The sequence below is a fragment of the Panthera leo genome, chromosome C2, assembly GCF_018350215.1.
Source record: "Panthera leo isolate Ple1 chromosome C2, P.leo_Ple1_pat1.1, whole genome shotgun sequence".
NCBI lineage: Eukaryota > Metazoa > Chordata > Mammalia > Carnivora > Felidae > Panthera > Panthera leo.
Window position 1 is genome coordinate 63,422,331 of NC_056687.1, and position 19,220 is coordinate 63,441,550.

Below are 19,220 nucleotides of genomic sequence, written 5' to 3' on the forward strand. Positions count from 1 at the left end.
AGGGTTCTTTTGACGTGATGGATGCATCATGTGACAGGACTATCAGAGGGACTGTTAAGTAAAGAGAGAAAGAGTAACCCACGTTAGTTGGAAGACTAGGATAGTTCACATCCAGATAACTTCAGTTAGAGTAACAGGTTCATGAGAAGTTAGAAGGGTCAAAATCAAGGCAGAGTGAGGTTTGTCCACACATAAGGGTCAATGAGTTAGTGAGCTGGATTTGAGAGCTTCAACTACTAAGTTAAAAACACCAGAAAAAAACAAAGCAAACAAAAACCAAAAGTAAGCATGTCAGCTACTTCATTTTGAGCCTTATCAGGGAAAAACAAACTCAAATGTACCAAAAAAACACACCTAAAATTTAAAGCCATAATTAATTTATCATAATACATTGTCGGGATTGTCAGCAATAAACTTGTTTCCAAATACAGACTTATTTCTCATATAATTCTATTCAATGGTAAATTGGTGTTACTCTTTTATTTGGCTTTTGCTTAGAGTTTCAAGTGTGCTGAAAATTAGGAAGTGGTTTCTGTCTCCTAACTTGGATGACAAAACAGTAAACGACCATTTTTATTCTGTTGACAAGAAAAATCTACTTTATGGTTGTATAAATTGCTTGAAGGCAAAGATAATTGTATAATTTTCTTATCTGAGCCAATGCTAATAATTTATTATTAAACATTATTTTTAATTTGAATACAAGTAGAAGGTATCTCAGAGAAGGAAGTATTGCGAAATACTCAGAAGGAAATTCTAATCCTGTGAAAAGTGGAAAATCACTGTACCTTTCCTGGATTTTTTTTTTGAGGTAAACAGACAACATATTCAATAGAGATTTTACTGTCTCATACTCAGCTCTCCTGTTTTCCATTTAAAGATTTATTTTCTATTTGGAAATTTTTTTTATTATTATTAACTGGCAGTATTCTGACAAAGTGTGTTTCATTATTAAGCACCTACTATCAGAAATGATAAAACATTTTCATTATTAGGCCATTTATTTTTGGTGATAAAAACTTTTTCTAGTTTTGCAATTAATTACACATTCCCCTCATGCATTGGCCTGTTTAACTGATTGCATCAAATCATGCTATACAAGAAAATTAATACACATTCCATGAATAGGAGTGAATATTTAAAGATCAGTCCTGACCATTTTATACTTTCAAAAGTTTTGGTAGGTACAAAAAATAGATTTTTTTTAAGTTTATTTATTTTGAGACAGAGACATACCATGAGCAGGGGAGGGGTAGAAAGAGAGGATCCCAAGCAGGCTCCATGCTGTCAGCACAGAGTCTGACATTGGGCTTGACCTTAGGAACCATGAGATCGTGACCTGAGCCAAAATCAAAAGTTGGATGCTTAACTAACCGAGCCACCCAGGCGCCCTAGATTTTTTTTTTAAAGGTATGTCAACAGATATAAACAGATGAAGTAGAGTATCAGAACGCCACCAAAATAACATTTAGCAAAACAAAAGTCTAACTTAAATGGGAATATTAAATATTTTACAGATCTTCAAATAAAAGATAATGCTAAACATTCAGTGGCTTATGGAAATATCCGTCATAAAATGGTTCAACCTAAACAGATTTTATGGACATTTAGGCTCTTTCCATAATTTGGCTATTGCTTGACAAACAGAAGACCATAGGGGAAGGGAAGGGAAAAAAAAAATTGTTACAAACATAGAGGGAGGGAGGCAAACCATAAGAGGCTCTTAAATACAGAGAACAAACTGAGGGTGAAAGGGGGGATGGGAGAGAGGGAAAAATGTGTGATAGGCATTGAGGAGGGCACTTGGGATGAGCATTGGGTGTCGTATATAAGCCAATTTGACAATAAATTATATTAAAAAATAAACAGATTTTATTATACCTATTTCCGATAGGTAGCACTAGCAAGGTCCAACTGCCATAAATTACCTGGGATATTATAATATTGCTATGCACAATCAGCTACTGAAGGATGTTCTTCAAAATAAGAGTTCATACCAGCTCTATCAATGGCCACCATGGCAAAAGTCCATTTAATTCTAAAGTATTAAAAATAAAAGATGCACATGGAAATAAAGTATTTCTCAGGAATGTGAATTGTTTATTATTCTTTTTTAATTTTTATTTTTTTGACATTTATTCATTTTTGAGAGACAGAGCGCAAGTGGGGGTGGGGCAGAGAGAGGTAGACACAGAATCAGAAGCAGGCTCCAGGCTCTGAGCTGTCAGCACAGAGCCTGATGCAGGGCTCGAACTCACAAACTGTGAGATCATGACCTGAGCCGAAGTCGGACACTTAACCAAATGAGCCACCCAGGTGCCCCTCTTTATTATTACTTCTGATAATACTTTATTTTTGGAGCCAGACAAGTGAAGTTTGTCCTTAATATTTCCTTGTTACCTGATTTTCAGTTAGACTACAAGTCCTTCAGGACAGAGGACTAGTTTCTTTACTTTTTTTAAGTTTATTTATTTATTTTGAGAGAGAGCAAGTGAGCGAGTGAGCATGCAAGCAAGCATGAGCAGGGGGGGAAGAGAGATGGAGAGAGAGAGAATCCCAAGCAGTTCTCTGCTGTCAGCTTTGGGAGACCAGTGCAGGGCTCTATCTCACAACCATAACCTGAGCAGAAACCAAGAGTTGGATGCTTAACTCAAGCAATAAAATAATGTCTTTTGAAATGCATTTCAGCATATTCCAGCTGTGTTTTTGTGGGACACATACAGCTGTCTTCCATAATCACTGAGCATGTCCAGGTATGTAAATAAAAACATTATTTTCCTTTACAAAAACACTCTTAATTCCTAAGGAAATATGAAGTGCACTCCAGTCTGACAATACGGTTCACTGTTATTGGTACTTTATGGTTAGTTTGTACTTAGTAACTTCACGTTGGATATCAGCAATGGATATTCTTCTTCACAAGAAATTGTTCAGTAAAAATGCCCAACTTGTATCTTCAATTGTCAGCCCAAATAACTGGCAAAGAATCGAAAAGCATGAAAACACCCCAGTAAATACAGTTATATATGTTCCAGAAATAATCAAAACCAGGCAAGGAAACCTGAATTTTTAGACCTAAATAGAAATTTGCTTCCTTGTCAGGTCTCCTGATAAAGAAGTCTTACTGCTTTGTGGATGTCTTGTTATTGCTTGGGCCTGGAATTTAATAGTAGGTACATTACACCTCTATAATCATTTCTTAAATCAGGCCATGCCTTTCCATGAAATAAGCCACAAAAATTGAGCATTTTTCTCAAGACAATAATGGCAGCTGAGTTTTCCACAAAATCAGAACATTTTTAGTTCTCTTGGTAAAAAGCACAACTGATACTAGGCTTGCTCTGAAATAAAATGCTCCACCGGCGGAAGAAATAATTGTCTTGTGCATGCAAAACAGAATTCTGTCCACCATCATCAAAGCATAGATGTGGCTACTTTGAAGATGATGTCAATGAAATAGAGTTCCTTGAGGGGGAGGATCTTATTTATTCAACTGGCATAAACACAAGCAGAGAGAGAGCACTCTAAATTTTATTAAGTCAATAAAGAAGTGTAGTGAAGAAATGAGGTACATTAATAAATGTTTACTCTTTGTACAAGAGTATTATATAAGTGCCCCAAGAAGACTTCAGGTGTTTGAGGCCTTGGAGACATCCCTAATCCTTGCCAGCACCAAGTCATAGGTAAACCTTCCATCTAGCAATTTCTCTCTGTGTGGTCTGCCAACACCTTAAGCCCAAGCCACTCTTGCTTATAATAGTCTTCTGTTTGGCCTATATCCACTCTGGTGCCCTCCTCCTCATTTTCACACTTAGTCAAAGAGCTATTTTCAACCACAAATGAAATCATTGATTCCTCACCTTACCACCACACCCTTACACCACTCAATGGCTTCCCATGACTCTCGTGAAAAGGACGAAATCTTGGAGTAGACTAGAAGGCACCTTCTGCCTCTGCTTCCCTTCATTCTTATGTGAGACCACACATCTCTATGGCTCTCATGTCAGGCACAATGGAGATTCCTCTGGTGCAGAAACATGCCATGTTGTCAGGAAGTACCCACCAACCTTCTTCTCTGGGTCAAGTGCTGCTCCTCAGGATTTCAGCTGATCATGCATTTCCTTAGGCAAACCTTTTCTGACCCCTCAGTTATATACTTTGCTATCAATTCTTAGAGTACTACATTCCTCTTCTTCAGAGCACTTAACTCAATTTGAAATAATGAATTCATTAGTGTGATTACTTGATTAATGTCTATTTTCCTCTTAGACTATAATTTTCATGATGGAATAGACTGTGGCTCCTTTTGCTCACCACTATGTACCTGGGACATAGGACAAAGTCTGGCACATAACTCTAGTTCCTAAATAACGTTTCTTGAATGAATGAAAAAATGAATCTATGAGCCTCTAGGTCACTTTTACAGAAGTGAGGTTGGGTACTGAGCACACTGCATGCAGATTCTTGACTACTTTTGTGTCCAGTGTCAGCATATTTAAGAGAGATTCTGGAGAGTTACTATAGTTTATTAGGAGACATTAAATTTTTATGAGAAATATAACATGGATCTTCATTAATATGAATTGACTATACTGAAATGTGTTTTGTTTTTATGTTTGTTTTTTACTTCCATGAATAACTTTCCAAAAAATGAGCTATGCTCATTTACTATAACCAATACCTATTGTCTTGGGAAAGATACAGATCTACCTAAACAACCTTCAACCCGTTACTTCTGATACAATGATTCTTGCATTCATAGAACACTTCTAATTCCAGAATGCCTTTGTAATTATTGTGTTCTTTACCTAAAACAACTAATGAGGTGGGTGGGCATGGATATTATCAACTCCATTGTACTACTGGCCAAAAAAAAAAAAAAAAAAAAAAAAAAAAAAAAGATAAAACATACTTTGGAGAACAGCTTGAGACATGAGTTTTTATTTGTTTGTTTTGGATTTTTTGTTTTTGTTTCTCCCTGCAATGCAGTCTTATAGTCAACTCATAAAGGCTGTTACACAACAGAACACTGGCATATGATATTGCTACCTTGATTTATAGCACTTTGAAGAAACTGAAGAATAAGGCAGTAGTAAGCAAGGATATGTACCATTTTCAGAAGCTTAGGAAAATCACCAAGGAGCTGACTTGGTGTTAAACAAAATGAGGGCAGATTGTAGCCCTGCAAGTCAAAGCTCTGAGCAAGAGGCTTATGGAAATTGAGGCCAATAAAGGGCTGACATAATGAAAGAACAACAATCCTTGCTTCCAAGTATTAAAAATTCACTCTACCATAAAACTAATATCTTTTAATTTTAAAAGAAGAGTGGTAATAGAAATATGAGAATATGAGCCATGTATCTGTGGGCCCTATATTTTACTCATGTGTGTTTACTTGTTGCCCTCCATGAGTCTAATGGCTAAAACTTGAGTTCTGCAGGTGTACGGTCAGAGTTCAGAACCCTGCTCATTTTTTCCTATTTTTTTTTTTTACCTTGAATTAGAGTTCAGTTTCTTTATTTGTAAAATAGGGATTCTAATATCTTTCCAAGTTTCCAGAACAGATTCAGGAATTATATGGCCTGAGGCTTATATAATTGTGGGGTGTCTCCTTATGAGAATAGCATACACATAAAAATACACACAGCTTAGTCCCCAACCTGGGCCTTGAAAGGTGGCAGTGCAAGTGAGGGCCCTGAAGTTTAAGCTTCAAAAGTGTCACTTCTGTATTCTTTTTCAGTTAAAACAGAACTGAGGTTGGGTACTGAGCATACTACATGCAGATTCTTGACTACTTTTGTGTCTAATGAAGACTGAAAAAAAACATATAGCACAGTAAATACACAGTGTTGGTCCACATCCTCATTATTATTTTTACTATAACTCACAAAGATGTTGGAATGAATAATATCCATTTCCCACTCCTCAGATTTTAATTTTATTCTTCTGAGGCTACATGCTAGTTAGGTCTAAAGAGATTAGTAAAACAGAGACAAATACCCAGAAACTAGTGCATTGATTCTTTCATTTGTTCACTAAACAAAGTATATCAAGCAGCTGCTCTGTGCCAGGCATGGAATGGGGAGTGAGACAGGCAGGGAGTGCACATAGAAAAATGCAACACAAATTTTAAAAATGAGGAATAACAAGCATGTATGAGTGTTGTGGGGTAATAAGAGGGTGCTGGAATAGAGAACAATGGGGGCAAAATATTAATTGCATAGGGTAGCAGAGGGACCCCTATCTGTAGCTGTCAATCAGTAAGTGGAAATTTGAATATTTTGATGGTTCCAGGGAGCCTGGGTGGCCCAGTCAGTTGTGCATCCAACTCTGGCTCAGGTCATGATCTCATGGTTCATGGGTTTGAGCCCATGTTGGGTTCTGTGCTGACAGCTCAGAGCCTGGCGCCTGCTTCAGATTCTGTGTTTCCCTCTCTCTCTGCCCTTCCCCCGCTCATGCTCTGTCTCTCTCAAAAATAAACATTTAAAAAAAATTGAATATCATGACAGCACCTGTAAAGAGGAGTTGGGAAAAGCATTCCAGACAGAGGGAATATCCTATTTGGATGTTACACAGAAAAGAATATGAAACATTTTAGCAACCCAGTCTCTATAAATTAATTAGATGTTGCAAGAATGATGTGAAAGTGGTGACTAATGCATCAGAGATTCTATAGTGAGATAAGCTCTTTAAAAAAAAAAGGACAAAACCAATTTTGATGAGGGCAAGTGCATAAAGCATGGATGTGGGCTTCTGCAAAAATAGCTTTCTCCATATAATTATGAGCTTTTAGGGTAGACCTCCCTTAATTTACCTTTTCTGCTGTTATTGAAGCAAGCTGCAACAAGGAGGCCTCAACTCAGTTCTAGACCTAGAGTGTTCCTGCTCCCCTCACACACTCAGGCACACTGAAATGAGCCATATGATACCCACCTAAAGAACGCTTCTTAAGTGTAAAATAAAGGGTTCTTTGAGGGAATTTTTAAAGGGTGGGATTATATTGTAAACAATGATTAAATGTATTAAAGTTATAAACTAAGGAATATTTTATTCTAGTCTAGAAGAGTGCAGAATTGGTATCAGTAAAGTCTTCTGAGAAAAGATGTACCTAGGAAGAGCTGAGAGATATGAATAGCTAACAAGAACAGGGAGAGGGTATAGAAGCTAAGTCTACTTACAACTTCTAGCATTTTCCTTTCAGTCATTAGGCTAGGCAGAAGAGAGTCTTTCTGAGTCCCTTTACATTTTGTACAGCTTCTTACACAGAAAGTTTCCTTAATCTTTGTTTAGGAGGAAATCCTAAAACAATCTGATACCCATCTCATGGTCTAAACCACAGAAAGAGACATCTGCCACTGAAAGAGCTGAAGGTCTGGGAATGATTAAACCTTAAGGGATAAAAGTGAACATCCTTCCTTTGATCCTCAGCCTTGTGTCTTCACACCAAAGAAAACACCTGTGAACATGTTCTCTGAAACGATGACCCAGTTTCAGTCACCATCTGCTAGAGACTGAATTATGTCTTCCCACAAATTCATATGTTGAAGCCCTATCCCCCAATGTGATAGTATTTGGAGACGGGCCTTTCAGAGGTCTTATGTTTAGATGAGGTCATGAGAGTGAGACCTTCATGATGGGATCAGTGCCCTTATAAAAAGAGACACCAGAGAGCTTGCTTCGTCTCTCTTTCTACATCATATGAGGACACAGTGAAAAGACAGCCATCTACAAGCCAGGAAAGGGCTCTTCTCAGAAAGCAAGTCTGCCTGCACCTTGATCTTGGACTTACAAGCCTCCAGAACTGTGAGAAATAAATGTCTGTTGTTTAAGTCACTCAGTCTACACTATTTTTTAATATCAGCCCCAGTTTACTAACAAAAATAATAGAGGCATATGGCACCTGCAGAGAACCCAATTCCAGAGATGACCCTATTAATTTAAATAGGGCCACAATGGCAAGTTAATTTATTACCTATGTCCAGGGTTACTTAAAAGATCCATTCAAACATTAAGCATATTTTGTTGCCATGTGGAAAATACATCTCTTCTTCCCTCTCCACCCTTGCTTTGAATCAATCATGAGATCCAACCAGGAGATTCTAACTGTTGACAACAAGGTCACCGCTCTGCTCAGCATTTCTGTTTTATTTCAACATCTTTCCAAACTGTTGAAGGGTCTCAGTAAGATTGAGAAGTGGCTGGAACTCTTATTAAGTCAGGAATAGTACGAAAATGTTACCAATTTCTACCACTGCCTACTGTTAGAGAAGGCCGAGGCTTCGCCTGACCATCCATGCCTGTAAATTCTATAAATATGCATGTTCTAGGGGAGTTCCATGCCTGATCATATCTGTCAGCATAGCTTGAGAAAGGACTTTGGGTTATATCAATAATGAAATGGTCTGGCTCTAAGGAACAAGGCTACTATTTTCCTGGATAGAACATTCCCCTCCAATTAGACAATTCAAAGCACTACCCTGCCTGTTTCCTCACTTCAGATGAGACCAGGATCTGCCTGTTCTAAATATATCTTACTTACACATTATAGGTACTCAATATGTGCTGAATTAAACTGTATTCCTATGTATTATTATACCTAGGGTGAGATCATCAGTAGAGCAAACACACATATCTCTGCATGAGCTATTCTGACCATGAAAACATGGCCACATACACAAACCATTTGGTTCTCAATGAGCCATAACATCTGTGCTGGGTAAATAAACACAAAAATAGTGGTTCAGAAATAAGCACTGCAAACAGTTGTGTTTGCTTTGCCTAAAAGCCCCACAGGTCCTGTATAGTTCATTACGAACATGTAGTAGGTCTTCTATTGAGATGAGGCTTAGTTGTTTTCTGTAGGTTTTGAACAACAAATTACATCTTCACAAGTCAGGAAAGCTTTTAGAGGCATTTCAGGCCCTAACATTTTCACATATATAGTCTTGGCTGCTGGACAAGTAATTTTTGTCTTTTTAATGCCAAACCAGTAAGGGAAAGATTTCAATAGATGTTTCACATTCTTGTCCTAGAAATTTTTAATTCAAAAACATCATTTTCTGAACAACTTTTTCCTTTTCTCTCTGTGGTCATCACCTGCCATTTATCTGATAATGATTCAAAGAGAAGCATAAATGTGTGCTGATTTAGTCTGCTTGAGCATTCCAATTCCAATCGGAATACATCTATCTTACCAAATGCAATGTTATGCAGACCTCTTGTCCTCCCCTCCTGCTTGTTGTGGCAGAGATTTATACTGCAATCTCCCAGCACATTTGAATTAGAGATGGGAGTCCTGATGACAACTGTCTACAGGTTGAAATTATAAAGGTAAAAACTTGGTCCAGCAAATCTTCCTCTCCTTTCATTTGAGGATTCACTTTCCTTAGTGCCAGAGTAATATTTATGATGCCCTTGTTATTTAGCAGCTTCATTTTATTTATGTTAGATTTATTTTAACAAATTCCACCGCATTTTCATTAGTTATTCAGCAAAACCTCTCAATAAGATGGTAAATAATGATTAATACCTGATACACGAAAAGTCTTATACCTAAGTCTTCAGTTGTCTCATTTCTCTCCCCTCCTCTGCCACACACACACACACACACACACACACACGCACGCATGCATGCAAGCAACACCAGTATTTGGTCTGCTAAATAAAAAGTTATTCTTTAGAGAAGACGTTTGCTGGGGCGCCTGGGTGGCTCAGTCGGTTGGGCGGCCGACTTCGGCTCAGGTCATGATCTCACGGTCCGTGAGTTCGAGCCCCGCGTCGGGCTCTGTGCTGACAGCTCAGAGCCTGGAGCCTGTTTCAGATTCTGTGTCTCCCTCTCGCTGACCCTCCCCTGTTCATGCTCTGTCTCTCTCTGTCTCAAAAATAAATAAAACGTTAAAAAAAATAAAAAATACATTAAAAAAAAAGAGAAGACGTTTGCTCTCAACTGTTTCTCCTCCTCAGACATACTTATTTGACCCATTCAGCCACAGTCAATACACATCTTTTTTTAATCCACAGTTGTATATGCTAAAGTTCATATCTCTCTGAAAAATTAATTGATACAGTCATGGCTAATTATCTGTATCTGTTTATATAAGCAAGGCCATTATACACAGTGAACATCATAAAGATAATCAGATTTTCGGCCTCTCAGTACAGGTCAGGATAAAGCCTTACTGTCCTTCAATAAACAGGAACACTGGCCATCACTGGAGGGTGAAATGACTACTGGTCCAGACTGGTCGATGTTCCTTCAGAGTTACAGTCTTAAAAGATGTTGAGCAAATGAACCCAAGGATGGGTCAGACAGGCACACAAAGGCTTAGAGAATTTCTCTCATACCAAAATACCCTGGAATATTCTGAAGCAGGAAAACATCATAATGAACTGAGAAGGTCCTTGAAGCAGTTCCTCATTGTAGTGACCCAAAGGGCTGATTTAGAACGTGGCGTATGAATGTGTGTTTGCCTGCATGTGTGTATGTGTAGTTGGGAGAGAAATTCATGTTTTAACATATAACCTCAGTCTACAAGTCAACATTCATATCTAGGGTGCACAAGATGTGTCTGGAGACATTATCTTAAGATTCCCGAAAAAATCTACAGGTCTGGCATAGGTTCTGAAATCTGCATTTTAGTTTATATTCCAAGAAATGTGTAAACTGAACTTTCTCTTTTGTTCCTTCATAGATGATTAAGAGCCTGATGTTGAGGGCAGCAGTTTGGAAAGGCAAGGCAAAGCTCTAATCCATCAACTGGGCTGTTAGAAGTTGGGGCGGACAAATGCTCAACAACCAGTCTATCTAGTATATGTCAACCCTAATTTAAAAGGTTTCTAAACCTTTGAAAGGTCAATGTATATATTGCAATATATCATGGGAGGGCACCATCCATCATGACCCGTCGGTGACTCCCCACTGCTTGTCCCTTCAAGGTTTAAAGCTGAGAAGCTCAGAGACCATATTATCATCAGGGGCCATGCTCCTCTCCAAGTATATTTTTCATTCCCCGATTCTAATGCAGTGCTCCTTTCTATTTCTGTTCATCTTTCTGATCCCCTCAATCTGGAAGCCTTGTATCTCTCCCACTACCCACATGTGTTCTTAAATAATCAGAGCCTAATGGTGTATCCTCTTCAGAGATGCCTCCTGCTATTCATGTTCTTCCTGTAGAAGTTCCATTTCCACATTTTCTGTTTTGTTCATTTTTATAAATATTACTGTTATTTTATTTCCTCTTATGCCCTCTTGGATGCAAGGGGCCATCTACAGTAGACACTTTACAAAAATCAAAATAAAGCAGGTTTGTCAAAGAGGGTTCTATATACCAATCACAACGGATTACCTGAAGGACATGTTTAATACGCAGACTTCTGGGCTGCACCCTAGACATGCTAAACCAGATTTACTTTTTTGTTTTAATTTATTTATTTTGAGAGAGAGAGAGAGGGAGAGAGAGAGAGAGCGTGAGAGCAAGCACGGGAGGGGCAGAGAGAGGCAGAGAGAGAATTCCAAGCAGGCTCCACACGGTCAGCATAGAGCCTGAGGCAGAGCTCAAACTCACAAACCATGAGATCACGGCCTGAGCCAAAACCAAGAGCTGGACACTTAACTGACTGAGCTACCAAAGCACCCCAAACCAGATTTACTTTTTAAGCTACCAGGAAATACAAGTGCACACTCTAACTGAACTCTGTTGGCCTAGAGACATGTCTTCCCTAAGATGCCTATATGGAATAATCATTTGAAGCCCTTATAAAAATTACGCATTCCAGAGCTCTGTCAGGCCTTCCAAAGGAAGGAGAATCTCAGGAGCAGTGGGCTGACAATAGGTATTTTTCATAAGCCATTTGCATCCCTATCCTTGCGCCATCAGATAATTTCAACCATAATCCGAGGCAGTGAAATTTCTTCTAAACTATTAGCAGTGCTTTCTTAAATAGATACAAGTACATTTTTTTTTTACAGAATAATGTAAGACAATAATTATTTTCTCAACATTTTACTTTAATTATAATTACTTTCATTATTTAAAACCTTCCTAGTTTGAGAAATGTAAACTAAGGAATAATACATTCATTTGCTAAATTATTTCTCCCTGACTGAGATAATAGCCATGCAGCTAACCTGGTACAGTGTAAAATCAGCCGAATTTGTAGTAGCCAGCCCTCACTGTGACATTTGTGGACTGATGGGCATGGGAAAGTTACCCAATCTCAAGAAGAATCAACTTCCTCTTTTAAAAAAACAAAAAAGTGGAGGGATGATCACAATACCTAACGTGCAAGCTAATATATGTAGCAGAACACAGGGTGATCCAACAGAGCATTATTTACCTATGATTCTAGAATTCCAGCAAAATTACGAAAACATGGAAGGTGCATGGGATGGGGTTCCAGAGCCCCTGCTGAGATCATGATTCCTGTCTATATCAGCAGAGAGAAGACCCTTCCTCTTCAGGAGGCTGCCCAACCACTTCTGTGGGTTGGGTCTGCATTAAAGATCTGGGATTTCTATGCCTTCTCTCTGCAGCAGATAATAACCATACTGAATGCTCACTGAGAGAAAAAAAATATATGAAGTCTAAATTTAAAACCATCCAAAGTAACTATTGCTGCTTTTAAGTATGTATTTCCATTTTTCCTAGAACTACACACTGTTTTCTTTTTTTTTTAATTAGTATGATTATAGTGTTCACTTACTATATCACGCACATTTTCACATTTGTTCAAATATTCTCTTAAAATATGATGGTTAATAACTGTGTAATATGTCTTACTATAATAGTTCCAATATCCATTTGAATACTCTATTATTGGATATTTAGTTTCTTGTTTGGCTATTATAAGAAGTTTTTAAACGAGTATTTTGTACACAGATCTCTGATTGCATCTTTAATTATTTTGTTAGAAGTCATTTCTAGGAGTGAGATTAGTGGGTCAAGGGAAGGAAGGTTTTCAAATCTCATGATCTATATTGCCCCCTACTACTTTTCAGAAATGTTGCCAATTTAAACTTCATCACCCTCCCTCCTACCTAAGAAGGAATCTTGGTGTATACAACACCAAAGTCTTAATTATTATTTAGTTAAAACTTTGCCTGAAAGGGGTACCTGGGTGGCTCAGTAGGTCAAGCATCAGACTCTTGACTTCAGCTCAGGTCACTATCTCACCATTTTTATGTTCGAGCCCCACATCAGGCTCTCTGCTGACAGCCTGGAGCCTGCTTGGGATTTATCTGGCCCTTTCTCTCTGCCCCTCCCACACTCATGTTCATTCTCTCTCTCTCAAAATAAATAAACTTTTAAAAGAATAAAAATTTGCCTTATGAATAAGCCCTAAGGAAATTCCTTTGAAATTTGCTATCTCTGATTACTATTGAGTTCGCTCCTGTCATTTCATGATACTGTAGTCAGTGTCTATTGTAGTTTTCTGCATATTGCCTCTGCTCCTTTTTCCAATGCAGCACCAATATTTGTTTTCAGTGATTTTTAGTCACACTGTGTATTTTGGAAATAAACCATTTACTACATTAGCTAGACAAGTGTTCCCAGAACAAAATCTGCCTCTAAATTTTGTTTAGTTTAAATAATAATTTCTGTTCTGATACATTCTTTTCCTAAAAATATTTTTGAACACTGTATTATTATTTTTTAAAACATTCAGAAAAGTTGAAAGCTTTATATAATGAATACCTAATACCTACAACCTACACTCTAAAATCAATTTTTAGTAGATTTGTTTTATCACATATATATAGCTAGTGGAAATAGGTTTAACTATTTATACTCTATTATTTTATAGTATCCCTTCTTGGAATTTAACCTAATGAAATAAATCACTAAACCCTAAGTGCCATTAAAAAGTAGATGTTTTTCTTCTATACATATACATATACATATATATTTTTTTTAATTGTATCCACAGCATTTAGAACAGGGCTCATCATATTGCGGCCTTCCCTGGATATTTGACTGAATGACTTTTCCAAGTGGGGAGAAACTTTTCCTGCTCTAGGACAATAAAAAAGATTCTTTTTTTTTTACTGTGTTCTGGCCCTATGAGAATAAAATCTGTTCTGTATAAAGCAGCAAAAAATATTCTAAGAGCCAGTCAGATATAACTGGCTTGTTTAATCAGCGTGCTAAATGGCTGAAAAAGTATGCTCAAAATATTAGAAACATCAACTATCTTTTATCTACAAATAAGCAAAGGACCTGTGGATAAATTATCATAAATTCTGGAAAATGGTTTGCAGCATTTAATGACAGCATCTCATATCTGGGAGGGAATTAGAATTCAAAACATTTTCACTTCCTTCCAGAAGATGATGAGCTAATGCCGAAATGCCTGTGAAGACAGAAGAACAAAAGAAAACGTTGCAGGCTAAAGTATCTGACAAGAATGGGGAAAGTGTGCCATGGATTGCAGAATTTATCTCATTGAGATGGGAACAGAAAACTGATGCATGATACTTCAAAAGAGAAAAAAAGTCTGTCATGAATCTTCTGAGTCTAGAGAGCCCGGGTGAGCAGAAATGTAGAAACAAGCTAATTACTGCCTGTCTTTTACTCCCTTAGTTAGGAACAACAGGAGGAAAGGAGCCATACAATATTTTTGACATTCTGTATTGAAAAAAATACTTTTATTGTCCCTTTTCTCAGGAGTCTTGGAGCAAAGGTAACTCTGCCATGTGGTTGCAGTTAGAATCACTTGGGAAGCTTTTTTTTTTTTTTTTTTTTTAAACGTTTATTTATTTTTGAGACAGAGAGAGACAGAGCATGAAAGGGGGAGGGGCAGAGAGAGAGGGAGACACAGAATCGGAAGCAGGCTCCAGGCTCTGAGCCGTCAGCCCAGAGCCCGACGCAGGGCTCGAACTCACAGACTCACAGACAGTGAGATCATGACCTGAGGTGAAGTCAGACGCTTAACCGACTGAGCCACCCAGGCGCCCCACTCGGGAAGCTTCTTAAAAAAGTCTAATGGCCAGATCCTATGTCAGACCAATGAAACCAGAATCTCTGCAGGCTTAGGGGTAGGACCAAGGGAGGCAGGTATATACAAATTTCTCCAAGTTATCTTGATGCCCAGCTAGGATTGCAAAATATTGGATGAAAGAACACAGCAAAGAAGGTGCGGAAGAGTCACATCTGTATATAAAGTGCTAAGCTCCCTTCCAGGGTTTGCTCCTCCATGAAGATGACCATCTCATAGGGGCAAAGACAAGAAAAGGATTTCCAATGTTACCAGATTTCAGCCGCCTCTCACCTAAATGTCCGTGCGCACAGTGCTTTCTGTGGAAAATGCTGGGGGAGCTCTCAGCAGGGATGGCATTTTCCATGTGTACCTACTATAGTATATACTTTATGCTAACATGTATTTAAGAAATATCTGCTTTACATGGAACAAAATAAACCAAAACCAGAAACGAACTCAGAGAGACTCCAGGTAATACTGGTCCCTAACTTCTCTGCTTTAGATGTCCCGAGGGAAAATAAAACCCAGTATCTTGTGGTTGCCCTGAAAGAGCAGATTTTAGTTTGGGGCAGGGGGAGGAAACTTTTTTTTTTTTTTACCTTTTTAAATGTATCACTTTTTTTTGTAAGTACTTTACAAATTATCTCCACTTTATAGACAAGGATTTTTTTTTTTTTTTTAAGAAAAGGAAACTTTTAAAAATAGAGGTAGGATTTGAACTGGAACTGCCTGACTCTACCTTGTGCCCTTATAATTCCTATTTTCCATATTTGCTCAGCCATTCACCCATTTTTGACACTTAGAGCATTTCTAATCTTCAACCAAGATAAAACTGGTGAATAGTTTCATGTCTGTATTTTCTCCTCCATAGTTAGACTTATTCTTTCGGAATAAAATCTTGGAAGTGTGTTGCCAGAGAAGTTGCATATCTTTACGATATTCTACATATATTGGGAAATTGCTTGCCAATGGGGTTTGTAAAGTTGACAATGCCTCCCAAAATATATGATGGAAAAATCTCAAGAGTATTCATTTATTTCCAATGTAATAGGTGAAAATGATATTTAATCTCATTACCTAATTTCCATTTGGTTTATTGATAAATTGGTACATTTTCTCATATGTTTTGGGGGGTGATTTATATATTGGAAACTTGATATATAAACTTTGATATGATTTTCTTTGTAGAATTTTTCATAGTTAAAACGAATATTTTTGTAGCATTATGTTTAATGCTTGTCTCTCCTACTAGATGGTAAGCCCCTTGAGGGAAGATGTCATACTTGTTATATTCAATGTTGACTTCTGGTGCCTAGCATCATGTCTGGTATATAATATATATTAAAGTTATTCATAAATAGAAATATTTATTTACCCTCCACATCTACTAGAAGAATCTATACAGTCTATTACATTGTTGTTAATGTTGTCTTATGGTGTTTATTTTATTGTTGTTTTTATGGTTTAGGATAGTGCAAAGGCAGGCACTGACCATCACAAAGTAATGTATTCCGGATGGAATTAACACTGGAGAATCAGAGAAGAAAAAAATAACGCGGTTGAAGGGGATGGGAATGATCTAGGAAACCTTCCTAGAAGAGATGGATTTCTTTACTACCAAAACCTTTGCATATGAAGGAGAGAGTTTTATGGTACTCGTTTTGTTGGGGGTCCTGCTAATAACCTTTAATAAGAGGTAATGGACCCAAGTGAAACAAACTGCACTCTCTAGGTTGTAATGAACTTCTAATCAGCTCAATTAACATGATGGTTTTAATTTGTAACACAACTAATGGTTTAGAGTCTGATTTCTTGGAGACCCACTTGCCTCTAAGATGTGACACAACAATGAAGAACAGCTAAAGCACTCTGGGAGTGTCTAAATACTGTATTTACTCATTGTATTTCCAGTCCCTTCCTTTCCCACAATTATAAAGAGAAAATTAAAAAATATTTTTCCTCCACAGAAATAATCCTGGCAAGCCACTTTTGTTAGAACAACAACCAAGAGGAGATTTGGAGTGACTTTTTATCGTTTTCTTAACACCAGTCCAGTGAAGAACCCAACTGGTGGTAGTATGCATCCAGGCCAATGTTCCAAACTATTTGAGGTTGCCCTTTTCTGTGGAAATAAATATTATGATTATTTTAAAAATCCTAAAGGAAACTATGATGCGTATGTCTGAGGCAAACCATTCTTGTCACACCCTGCTGGTTCCCATGAGCTGAGAAGCATCAGAATAAATTGCCCATTGTCACTGACTGTGGAAAGTCTGATTAGCTCTCTAGCAATTTGATCTATAGAAATAGCCCTTCCTTCCTATCTCAGCACCCTCTCTTGGAAACAGCAGCTTGCTGTTCTGTTCAGACTCCACTGTAATTTTTTTTTTTTTCAACCAATTCCCATGGGATTCTGATGCTTTTGAATAAGTAAAGGCACCAAAGATTTTCAAAAAGAACTACTGAACCTGACAGGGGCTTCTTGACTCGTAGCTATCAGACCTGAAGTGAGAATTCCCCTTTGACCTTTCAGAACAATTGTAAATTATTTCCCTTTCCTTCTTCTTTCCTTCCTTTCTCCTTCCCTTCTTTCTTAGCCCATTAGCATATATTTTCAACAAGTCCATGCAAATAAAATGAAAGCAAAATTGGGAACCACCACCAATAATTTCAGTATTTTGGCAAAGCATTTCATATATTAGTGATTAATAAACCATATATTTCACAATGCCCAAAAGTTACATATGATACCAATGTTTATTCAATTGATTCTAAAAGAATTATTAAAAACAATTTGTAATCTTTGGGAACTTCACTATCCAATATAGTAGCTACTGGCCAAATGTTGCCATTTAGCACTTGAAATATAGCTAAACCAAACTGAGTTGTACTATAAGTCCAAAATGGGGTTTTCTAAGTGTAAAACTGTAAGTGTAACTGTGAGTGTAAAAGTGGGTTTTGAGGACTTGCTATGGAAAACATGTGAAATATCTATTTTTGTACTGACTACATGTTGAAATGGTAATAGTTTCTATAAATATTCAAATAAAATATGTAATAAAATTAATTTTACCTATTTATTTTTCCCTTTTTAGAAAGGTGGCTACCAGAGAAATTTAAAATTGAATATATGAACTGCATCATACTCAGAGTGGCCCGCACTGGGGTGCAAACACTTAGGATCCAGCACTGCTGGAGTTGACCACTAACAGGATGAGTACAACACAGCCCTGTGTCTTGCCTCCCCCAGATGTCCAGACCTCTGCACAGCAGCAGCAGGACAAGAGAGAATTATGCAGATAAACACCTGCTGGTCAATTCAAGAGCCCGACCCTTAGGGGGAGAACACTAGACTAAGGGGGTAAGTCTCTCATTCCCCATTGTCCTACTGCCCCAGTCCTAGTTCATATCATCTCTTCCACAGCCAACATCTGAGACTCCAGGGGCAACTGACTTGTCATAGTTGGAGCCCCAACTCTTCCATCTTAAACTCTACTCTTTGACCGACAACCTTTTTTGGAAGGGGCTTCAAGTAGGAATTTTGGTAGTATTCTTAGAATTTTTAAAAAGAAAAATCTTCAATAGTTATTGATAACTTATGCAAGTATGGTTGAATATGAATTTAGTGTTATTTGAAAGTCTTTGCCATTGGGAAAACAAATCTTCAAACAACATTTCATCAAAGTGAGATTCTGATGTAGCAGAAACAACTCTAAGTTACTTCCAATGCATATTACAGGGCCCTACCACCAGGAATAATGATTAATAGACCACAACCAAGAAAAAGGAATCTCAATTTAAACATCTTTACAGTTATTCCTATAAATAAAATATGTGATGCAAATCACCTCTTGAAGCTATTATTTTTTTAATTATTCTGTTTTTAAATATTACTTTAAGTAATTAAAGTAATTCTTTAAATTTAAAATTCTTTATTTCTTTTTTTTTAATTTTTATTTATTTTTGGAGAGAGAGAGACAGAGTGCAAGCGGGAGAGGGGCAAGAGAGAGAGGGAGACACAGAATCAGAAGCAGCTCCAGGCTCTGAGCTGTCAGCACAGAACCCGATGCGGGGATTGAATCCATGAACTCTGAGATCACGACCTGAGTCAAAGTCAGATACTTAACCAACCGAGCCACCCAGGCATCTCTAAAATTATTCAATAAAAAGTACTTAATACCTATGTTATTCTATTATTTTTCTTATTATAAATCCTTAAAATATTCCATAATATTTTCTGCAGA

The 19,220-nt window shown here is 37.5% G+C and overlaps 1 long non-coding RNA gene across 1 annotated transcript; it reads left to right on the forward strand.

Annotated features, from left to right (window-relative positions):
• Positions 1-12,391: 12,391 nt before the first annotated feature.
• LOC122230121 lies at positions 12,392-18,801 on the forward strand. The gene is made up of 4 exons (XR_006207291.1): positions 12,392-12,624; positions 14,324-14,526; positions 16,944-17,087; positions 18,072-18,801. It is a non-coding gene; the product is annotated as an uncharacterized LOC122230121 (long non-coding RNA).
• The last annotated feature ends 419 nt before the right edge of the window (positions 18,802-19,220 follow it).